Source organism: Phalangium opilio, unplaced genomic scaffold (assembly GCF_054372755.1).
Source record: "Phalangium opilio isolate 3A_F unplaced genomic scaffold, DU_Popi_V2 ptg000093l_1, whole genome shotgun sequence".
Classification (NCBI taxonomy): Eukaryota; Metazoa; Arthropoda; class Arachnida; order Opiliones; family Phalangiidae; genus Phalangium; species Phalangium opilio.
Genome location: NW_028324198.1, coordinates 4,142,704 through 4,153,136, shown reverse-complemented (window position 1 = coordinate 4,153,136; position 10,433 = coordinate 4,142,704). Strand labels below are relative to the sequence as shown.

Genomic DNA, 10,433 nt, shown 5'->3' with positions numbered 1-10,433 from the left:
AAATTAAAACTGCATCACCTAAGTTTCCGATCCCTGAGACATTTTTTATAGTTTATTTTTTATTTATGACGCGTAACTAATTTAGTACTAAACTAATTTAAGTGGTGCATACCTAGAAGGGGATCTACGACAATTCGGAGAACGACAACTCGGAGAACGACAACTCGGAGCACGACAACTGGGTGAAAGACAGTTCGGTGAAAGCGGCAATTGGGGGAAAGAAAATTGGGTGAACCCGACAATTGGGGGAATGACAATTCGGCGAAAGCGACAACTGGGTGAAAGACAATTCGGAGAGTAGGACAACTGGCGGAACGACAATTCGGTGAATTGTACTCCTTGCTTACCGAAAGAATAACGCAGTTTTTTCACCTTATAAAATTATTAAATGCTGGAGTGTCAATAAGGCTTTTTTAGGCTTATTATTTTTCAATGTGTATTTAAAAAACTATAAAAGGCAGGGCTATTCAGTCACTTTAGACTTATTATTTTTAAATTGGCATTCTAAAACTGAAGTATAAAAGGCAGGAAGAATTTTATTTTTTCTTCATTCCTCCAGTTGCCCTCCAACTCATTACAGACATTAGTAATCTACTCTCAGTTTTAACCTTTTTATTTATAATGGCAGAGTTTGGTTTTACGGAAAGGGGAAAACGAAAATTGTTATTTGGTGGCTACGCGTACGTTCGTGAGAAGGATTCCGTTGACAAAACCAATTGGCAATGCGAAGACAAAAGTAATTGCAAGGCAAGATTTTGTGTTCCTTTTAAGGTGTCTCCTAACCTATTTTATCAATTGAACACCTTGCACGCTTTCATAAATAACCAGTGCATACCGCTGGTCTACGGTCTCTTACCGGACAAGAAAGAAGAAACATATGTCAGGTTTTTGGAATCCCTAAATCACCTTCGAAGAATGCACCCTGATAGTGTTATGTGTGACTTTGAAGTTGGTGCACTCAACGCTTTTACTCGATGCTATCCTAATATTGTTACGAAAGGCTGTCTCCTTTCACCTCTCCCAAAACGTATACCGTCGCGTTCAAGAATATGGGCTTCAACGACTTTATAGTGAGAACGTCGAACTCGCGTTGAAAGTAAAGATGTTGCCGGCTTTGTCATTCGTTCCCGTTGATCGCGTGGCCGAATACTTTTATATTCTGATGGACGACTTTCCTAACCCTGCTCTGCCAGTAGCAAACTACTTTGAGGATAACTACGTTGGTATAAATCGTCTTAATAGGGTCAGAGAGTGAACATTTGCGCTTAATCTGTGGAATATTTATGAACGCGTCCGTGATGACTTACCAAGGTCAAACAACGCCGTCGAAGCGTGGCACCGTAGATTTCATGTCGCACTTTCTTGCGATAAACCTACAATATGGCGATTGATAAAAGGTTTAACAAGAGAACAGGCTTCCTATGATCGTCGACTGGAACAATTGCGAGCTGGACACTCAGCACCGAAGAAAATAAAATAGGAGGATCTCAACCAGCGCCTACATACCATAATTGGACGTTTTGCTCAAACTGAACCCTTAACCTATTTAAAAAGTATCGCCCACAACTTGACCCATTAGTTTTGAAAGTAATTTCAATTATTTTAACTTATTGTATTAACTTCAATAAAAAATTTATTATATTGTTCCTCTATTCGTGAAAAACTGCGTTATTCTTTCGGTAAACAAGGAGTACAATTCACCGAATTGTCGTTCCGCCAGTTGTCCTACTCTCCGAATTGTCTTTCACCCAGTTGTCGCTTTCACCGAATTGTCGTTCCGCCAGTTGTCCTACTCTCCGAATTGTCTTTCACCCAGTTGTCGCTTTCACCGAATTGTCATTCCCCCAATTGTCGGATTCACCCAATCGTCTTTCACCCAATTGTCGCGTTCACCGAATTGTCTTTCACCCAGTTGTCGTGCTCCGAGTTGTCGTTCTCCGAATTGTCGTGATCCCCCTAGAAGGTACTACTTTGTACTGTAGTAATGCAAAAAAATCATATTACAATTCCGATTCTATTCAAAATTAGATTAGTCATTACATCCATTTGAGCCCAAGTGTATAACATGCCTTTGCGCACAAGACTATGACATACCTTTGAGCACAAGTCTATGACATACCTTTGAGCACAAATCTATGACATACCTTTGAGCACAAATCTATGACATACCTTTGAGCACAAATCTATGACATACCTTTGAGCACAAATCTATGACAGCCAATTGTGCTCAAGTCGATATCATCCTCTTGTGCACAGGTGTATGTCATCCGCTTGTGCAAAGGTCTCTGTTATCAGTTTGTGCACAGGTCTATGTTATCCGTTTGTGAACGAATTCACAAAATTCGTGCACGGATCTACGCAATAATTTTGAGCTCATGTCTCTGGAATCCCTTTGTGCACAGGTCTACGGAATGTTTTTGTACAAAACTCTAATCTGTTTGTACACTTGTCCTCGGAGTCTGCTTGTTCACAAGTCCTCGAAGACTGTTTGATCACAAGTCCTCGAAGTCTGTTTATGCCCATGTTTTCGACATCTGTTTGTGCCCAAGCTATGACATCTGTTTTGTGCACAGGTTTACGGAATCTGTATGTGCACAAATCTACGGCATAGTTTGTGCGCAGATTTATGGAATCGTTTGTGGACATGTCTAAAGCATTTTTTTGTGGTACAACTACCGCTTATTATGCATGTGAAAACAATTGAAGAGCAATTTGATTTTAACTGGGCATTGATTGTCAAGTCAAACAGTCAGCATTTACAGTAATATACTATGTGGGTGGCTAGTTATAACGCGTTAATTAATGAACTCGCAACGCCTTAGGACTTGAAAGGAGTGCGTGCTTTCCTGTCCTTTGGTTTAAAACAATAGTTTATAAAAACATTTTGAACAGACAAAGATGCTATAAATTAAGATATAAGTGTAAGACGTTAATGAACTGAAGTACAGAAATTACATTTTTCACAAGACATGATAATGAAGCATAGATCATTTCAAAAAGAAGACCGGCAACAACCGGTAGACACTTGGGGCCTGTAATGATAAAAATTATTGTCTCCGTTTTGAACATTTCTTGCTATGATAAGAAAATTGGATGGTAAAGGGATGTGTTTCACAAAAAAGGAACACTAAATAATCAGTATTCTGGGAATAGGGGCGACAAAAATTTCCTCCGTAATGTTAAGTATAGGCGGAATTATCGACTTTAGCCACGGATACGACAGGCTTCCCCCACACCGAAACACTGGGAGTCTCGAATTTCTTATACAGAATAGATGTAAGAAAATTGTGGGAAAGGTATATGTATCTTGTAACTGCAAAGGGTACAGCGTCCACGACGAAATAAAATCACTGGAATTTTGGTCTAAAACACTCGAAAAAAAGTCCAAACGCCTGTAGAAGTGTTCGACTTCTCGTACACTGCTTCATTGCGGTTCGAGTGACATTTAGGGGCTTTGCACTCATTTAGTTGACTCATATAGTCTTTGGTTTTGTAAAACGTAACCTTTAACATAGAGAAATAATACGAAAAACGGATACTCGAGTAGAATTTTTTATTTCAAATCAAATAGTTTACGTTTCTACATTGTTCAACAGTTTAGCAAATGTCGGGAAGCCCTTCCAGCTCAGAGGCATCTTCACACACGACACACAATTTTGACTGGTACCAACTGCCTCGATCGACATGGCGGCGATAACCGACATACCAGATTACGCTACTACAGGAACGACGGCATTTGTAGGTCAACACCCAATTCTGTAAGTAAGCTGTTGGAGTCTCGGAAACCTCGGTCCGCCAGTACGACGTCACCAACTTGAAAAAAGGACTTTAGTTCTTCTCCCTTTTTGATAGCATGGTTTAATATTCGGGCGTCATTATTGCGGCCATTAGCAAAGTATGGTCCAATTATATCCAGGATGTAACCAGTTGTTGTAACCATAAGCATTGGCTTGAGGATATGCTGGCCTTTATGCACGCAAAATGATTTTTGAAGAACAGTGTAGTCTTTGGATCGACCATCCTTAATATAGGTACCATCTACAATAGTAATGAGGGAATTAGGCTCTTTTCTGGCAAAGAGGGTTACTGCTGCCTTTGATTGGTGGTTAGTTAGCACATTTTCTCGTGATATATGTTGAAGGCCAAAGTGACTCGGCACGAAACGCTCCACTAAACCCCTGATGCACGCCGCCACTATATTTGATACCGTACGTTCAGTTAAGTGAAATAAAGCGGATAACATTTTATTGGAGACGCCCATTCGTAGTTTCATCAAGAATACTGCTAGAGCAGTTTTTGAAGAACAGCATCTGATTATACCAATAACTTCCTCAATAGTAGAATGAACCTCTAGGAAGTCTTTCATGGATAATGAAGTTAACACTTTACAGTCTTCATCACTTCGTATGACGTTGTCAAAGCTCCTCGTCTTTAAGTCCTTAACACACTGTCTAAGGCCCGTAAATAGGTGGTTGATGTCCCTGGATGTCATGAGACTTGATCTACTGGTGCAGTGAGTACTATTAATTATTTCAATGGGTAACTCGCCGTCAACAAGATGCGTGGAGCACATGCGGTTGTCCTGGTGAATAAAGATTGCCCGTTCCACAAATATCTTTAACCGATCTCCGGCTTTTACTCTGGTGCGTGTACTGGCGCCACAAATGAAGCAAGTCTTTGAATGTGGCCTGATAAAACTTTGGTTTATGGTAATGGTGTTTGATGCCGTATGACTACGTGTTACTTGCGAAACCGGCTGTTCTTGTGACATCGTTGGTACTGCTTCTTCAAAACCCGCCTGCCTTTGTACTTGTGATGTTGGTTGGATTGTTACTAGCAAAGGTGGTACGTCTGGTACTTGCGACGTGAATGGTTCTGGTACTGGCGAAGCGAATGGTTCTGGTTCTCGTGACGCGGATGGTTCTGGTACTCGTGACGCGGATGGTTCTGGGACTCGTGACGCGGATGGTTCTAGTACTCGTGACGCGGATGGTTCTGGTACTCGTGACGCGGATGGTTCTGGGACTCGTGACGCGGATGGTTCTGGGACTCGTGACGCGGATGGTTCTGGGACTCGTGAAGCGAATGGTTCTGGGACTCGTGAAGCCAATGGTTCTGGTACTTGTGAAGCGAATGATTCTGGTACTTGTGACGTGGATGGTTCTGGTAACTGGTGTACCGGTTTTGTTGGTGTAGGCGAGGGCGATGATGTCGAAGAGCCATGACCGCTACTAAAGGACGATTTGGAAGCATTTAAGAACGTTTGAAACTTTCGCGATAATCCGGCGCATTTTAAACAAATCTTTGTCATTGTGCCGTTAATTGCAAGTGGTAATAAGTCCTTAGTGAAACGGAGAAAACGCGCGAAATTAGCTACAGCGCGAGTACCTATACGTCTACTTGTATTATTGTTAACCTTCCGATTACACGCGTAGCATTTGTTCGGAGCATGAGAAAACATATCGCTTTGGACTCTTGGTGTAGAAGGAGCGCTTGTTACCATTGGACATTAGAGAACGTAAACCGACTCTGCCGAGAGTGAAACTTTAGATAAACGGACGTGTTTTTAAGGAATTTTTTAAGGAAAATTATTGTAAAGATATGTTGGTTTAAGAATACTTATTAAGACAGTTTAGTAATTAAAGGAATTATTGATGATTGCATTTGGAGCTTCTTCTTTATAAAAATAAAGACATACACATAAGTTAGGGATTTAGATCGGTGTTTCAGTCCGCCGATGTGATATCAGAAGAATATCAAAATCTCTTATGTTGGGATGGAAGTCGCAACATAAAATGGTGCTGAAACCCGGGACTAATTACGTACTCGGGATTAATTACGTACCCGTTAATTAAAATTAATTGGAAAATTCTGTGATAATTGGACTTGGTTCGAGAACTTCGAAAATAGTGGAAATCTTCAAGTCCCTCGTCAACTCCAAGAATGATGCGTTTTTGCCGATGCCGGAGAGGAAGGGAACTTTTGGGGTGCTATTCTGAGGCGATTGGTAGAGAGAAAAGTTTACATTAACGGTATAGTAGTGATTCTGAGACGTTCGGTAGAGATTGTTTTCGGTACGATTGACAGAAAATTGTCGGTTGCCTAACAAAAGGGCTTTCTTTGCGGTAGAAACCGTAACGAACATTTTTCTTGAAACTCTATTTTAAAATGGCCGTAGATATAATTAGACGCGAAATTTTAAGATTAGCGATGATTGCGGATGAGTTACCTCGTCGTGACTTAAGACGTCAAAGGACCTTAAGAGATAGAGTGCAAGCCTTTAAACTAGACGATTATAGATTTAAAAGACTATTTAGAGTTAAAAAGGGGTTAGTCTTTAATCTTTGTGATAGACTGGAAGAGCGGCTTGCTTCTCAAAACACTTTGGGAATACCACCAAATATTAAAGTAAGTAATCTTTATGGAATCTAAAAACAACATATAAATTTATATTTGTATATATTCATTACATTTTAACAGCTTTGAGATTTTACGCTGTTGGTTCCTATCAATTAGCGATAGGACAAGATTTATTTCTCGCTGTGAGTCAATCAACGGTTAGTCGTTGTGTTAATAGTGTGAGCAAAGCAATTAAAGAGGTTTTGGACCCGAAGTAATTCAATTTCCAATCACGGAAGAACAAATCTTCGCAAAGAAGATTGGGTATTTTGTCTTTTAGAATAATTTTGACTTTTGCAATGTTTTATTATAAAATAAATGATTTTTTCCTTAAGATTTAGCAAATTAGCAAATTTTCCCCTAATAATTGGTGCTGTTAATGGAACCCAAATCGCCATTGTTGCACCTTCAATCAACGATGAACATTTCCGCGAATATCTTTATGTTTACCGAATAGGTTTTCACTCTCTCAATGTTAAAATCGTAAGATAATTTAGAGTACTCATTGATCAGGGAGATGTTTTATGCTCTTGAAACCCAAATACCGAATAAAATCTCGCCCTTGTTGGCGAATGTTTTAAATAGGTCTTAATAAACACCCCATTGAATATTAAGATTTGTCACGCCGAAATGCATATCCTCAATTGCAACGCAAAGTTTCCCGGCTCGGCCCATGATTCTCACGTTTTTTGTATGTCGCAAGTATCGACTTATTAAGAAAGGTCTTACGTCAATGGAAGAAAGGATTGTTAGCTTATTGGTAAGAAATTATGATATTATATTTGAAACTTAAATTAAACCTATGAAATTTCATTTCATTAGGAGATAGTGGTTACCCTCTAAAACCACGGCTAATTACAACAATTATTCATACTCCAAGTGGTTCCCCGGAAGAGAAATTTGACAAAGCCCTTACCAAGACAACTTGTAGAGTGTACAATTGGCAAACTTAAGCAAGTTTTTCGTTGCCTCCTTTTGCATAAAACACTGCATTACCATCCTACAATCGCTGCAGAGAATGTGTACGCTTGTTGTACCCTACATCACATGCGTAGAGTTGCGGAACATCGGGTTGCTGATGATGTCTTCACTGAAACTGAATCATCTTGTGACAGTGACACGGCTGAAGAGGTATTAGGTGGAAGGAGAAGGATGGTAAGGCGGTTAAGGATAAGGAGGAGGCAAGTAAGAAGAGAAAGGAGGGCTTTGGTCTTGAATGTTCCGGAGTATTTGCCGCAACCAAATGAAATTTGGCTTCGTGGAGGACAAGTGGTGCGAGAACATCTCGTGCGGCGCATTCGCTAAGCTTCCCAAAACTTCCCTCTTTAGGGCCGTTATTTGGATCAATTCTAATGTAATGTTATGTTAAATAGTAGAACTCTACTGTTGCAGAAGGTGTGGCGTGAGTGTAATATAAATAATTTAACCCATGGCAGACCTTCTGCAAATAGTTCTAACATTGAACAAAGCATTAAATTAACATTTACCTAATTAATGACACTAGAAGTTTAATATTATGAATTGAACATGTGCGGAGTATCATACCTTCGCCTGTTTAGTGTCATAAACATGAATAAGGCTAAAATATACACGTTAAAATAAAAATGTCTCAGCAAACAGAATGAATCAAGTTAATTATTAAATATGCATGTGTTTCAACAATTGAATAATATTGTTGGTAAATTATGTCCATGACCAATAAAGCAACAAATTCAAATTAAAGGTTACTAAATATTTATTTCCAAGTACAGTCATACTTATTTTTTAAGGAAATCTTGGACATGACTGACCATTGCCGTGAATGCAGCTAATTTTTCTAATGAATTGGCCTTTTGAAGCTCAATTTCATTCCGTTGTTCCATGGCTACTTTAATGCCTTTTAAAATGGAATTATTATCTATTAAATTTTTTTTTTCATTATCTAGCTCTTTCAATGTAAATGCTGCTTTTTCATAATTTTCGGTATTTGCTGTCCGTTGATTCCTTTCTAATAATAGAATTATTATAATATATTTGGGCAGCATGCTTCATAACTAAAACAGTTACTTCTTTTTTCTAGACCTAGACACTTCATGTTCCGGGTTTACCTGCGCTGCATTAGCAAGTTCCGGGTTTGCCTGCGCTGCATTGCCATCTTTAAAATTACTCAAACTAAACATTCTCACGAAATTTTGAAAAGATTACTTACCATGGCTGTCAGACGAGCAACCGATTTTTAAAATGCCTACTGTTGGTAAATGTTCATTGGCATTATTTGCAAAAAGAAATTCAGCTGCCAAATTGTGATCCGATGATTTTGGTGAAATAATTTCAGTTGTTTCCGCAAATGTACTTGCTACATCTAGTGGCACTTAGAGGGTCCCGCTATCTCAGGCTTAAACTGGTTGACTTAAAAGATACGACGTATTTAAATAATAGATATAGTCTACACTCAAATATCTCTTGTTTGTTAAATCAACTTTCGGCTCATTAAATCAGCTTTAGATATGATAAAATATTAATAAAAAAGAAGTGTGATTTAATCCGTGTACACACCGTTATGAGACTGATTTGCTTTTCGCATAAACATTTAAAGATAATTATTAAATCTTACTTCCTGGGCAGCTTGATTATCGAAACCAAATTCCATTACCTCAGCGTTACCCTCAACGCACATTTCACCAATTATGCTTAGAAGACGTTTTTCAATCTCGGTTAATTATACAGGGCTTTTCTTTCAGTCCCACCAGCTGAATTCTTAATTGCAGCTGACTTCCCTTTGGTGTCCGATTTCCAATCAGCCCAAGACTGAAGCAATAAACAATAGTCAAATGACTGTACTTAACACAAAACCACGTCAAAGGTCAACCAACCTTCCATTTTTTCACGTCTTTCACTGCACCAAGTGCATCCGTATTTAACATCTCTACCAATAGAGCCCACGATCTATCTTTCGCGAATTTTGTGAATTCCGCAGTTAACCTCGCAGAAACTAATTCAGGGTGAGCCTCAAAATGCTTTTCCCAAACATGTCGAGCCATTCTCAGCTTTAAATGTATACGATATTAATAAGATATATTCAAAATTCATGAAAATTTAATTTTCATGCAGCATTATGACATTTATATTTTCGACTTCCTTGTCAGCCTATTTGAATTAGTTAAGAAACAACTTGATTAATTACAAATGCAGACTATGTGGATAAACTAAGAATTGGATAGTTAACTATTATTTAATGTAATATCATTTAGAAATTATAACCAAAAAGCCTATTATATGTGAGAGTGGAATATGCCATCACGTGAGATCATTTAACCGAGGGTTACCATAAAAATAGCAACTTTTTCATTATTAACTCGGTAAAGCAATAATAATATTAACACAACATAACATATAAACACAATTTAAACATATTTTCATAGTTACCAATAAAATATTCAATTGTTACTTATAATTTCCCCAAAATCAATCTGTCAGAAGCCAACTAATACAGAAATATCGCTAATACTATGTATAATCCGTCTGCTACTGTGATTGGTCCTCGTGTTCTTTCACGTGATTGAAAAACAAGAGCATCGAGTAGGAGGGAAAAAAAACTCCTACAATTCCGTACCGAAAAGCGCGATCTTAACGAACGGATTGAGAGGTGCGCTTAGAATTGCTACTTTTGGGATCTCTTGAAAATCTTCGTTGCGATGCGATCGGTAGGCCGTTCGGTAGCTTAAACGAACGCCTCAGAATAGCACCCCTGATAAGTCTTTCGTGGAATCCGTTCGCGAAAACGTAGAATATATCCGAAATTTACTATCCTTGTTTAATGATAATAAATCGCGCGTAATACATTTGTAAAAACGTTTTACGATCGTATCCCTGAGCCCATTTTAAATGTTTTGATATTTTATCGCCTTTTTTATCATTTACGGTTAATTGTTAGAACAAGTTGGGAAACCAAAATAAACCTCTCCGAGCCGAGACGAATTTACTTTCCAAACACAGATCCGCCAGCCAATGAGACAAACCGGAGATACATAGTTCTAATCAGCGAGATATTGCCA

The 10,433-nt window shown here is 38.6% G+C and overlaps 1 pseudogene; it reads left to right on the top strand.

Moving 5' to 3' along the window:
- The first annotated feature begins 621 nt into the window (after nucleotides 1-621).
- Nucleotides 622-1,686, top strand: LOC149640671 (uncharacterized; annotated as a pseudogene).
- Nucleotides 1,687-10,433: the final 8,747 nt, after the last annotated feature.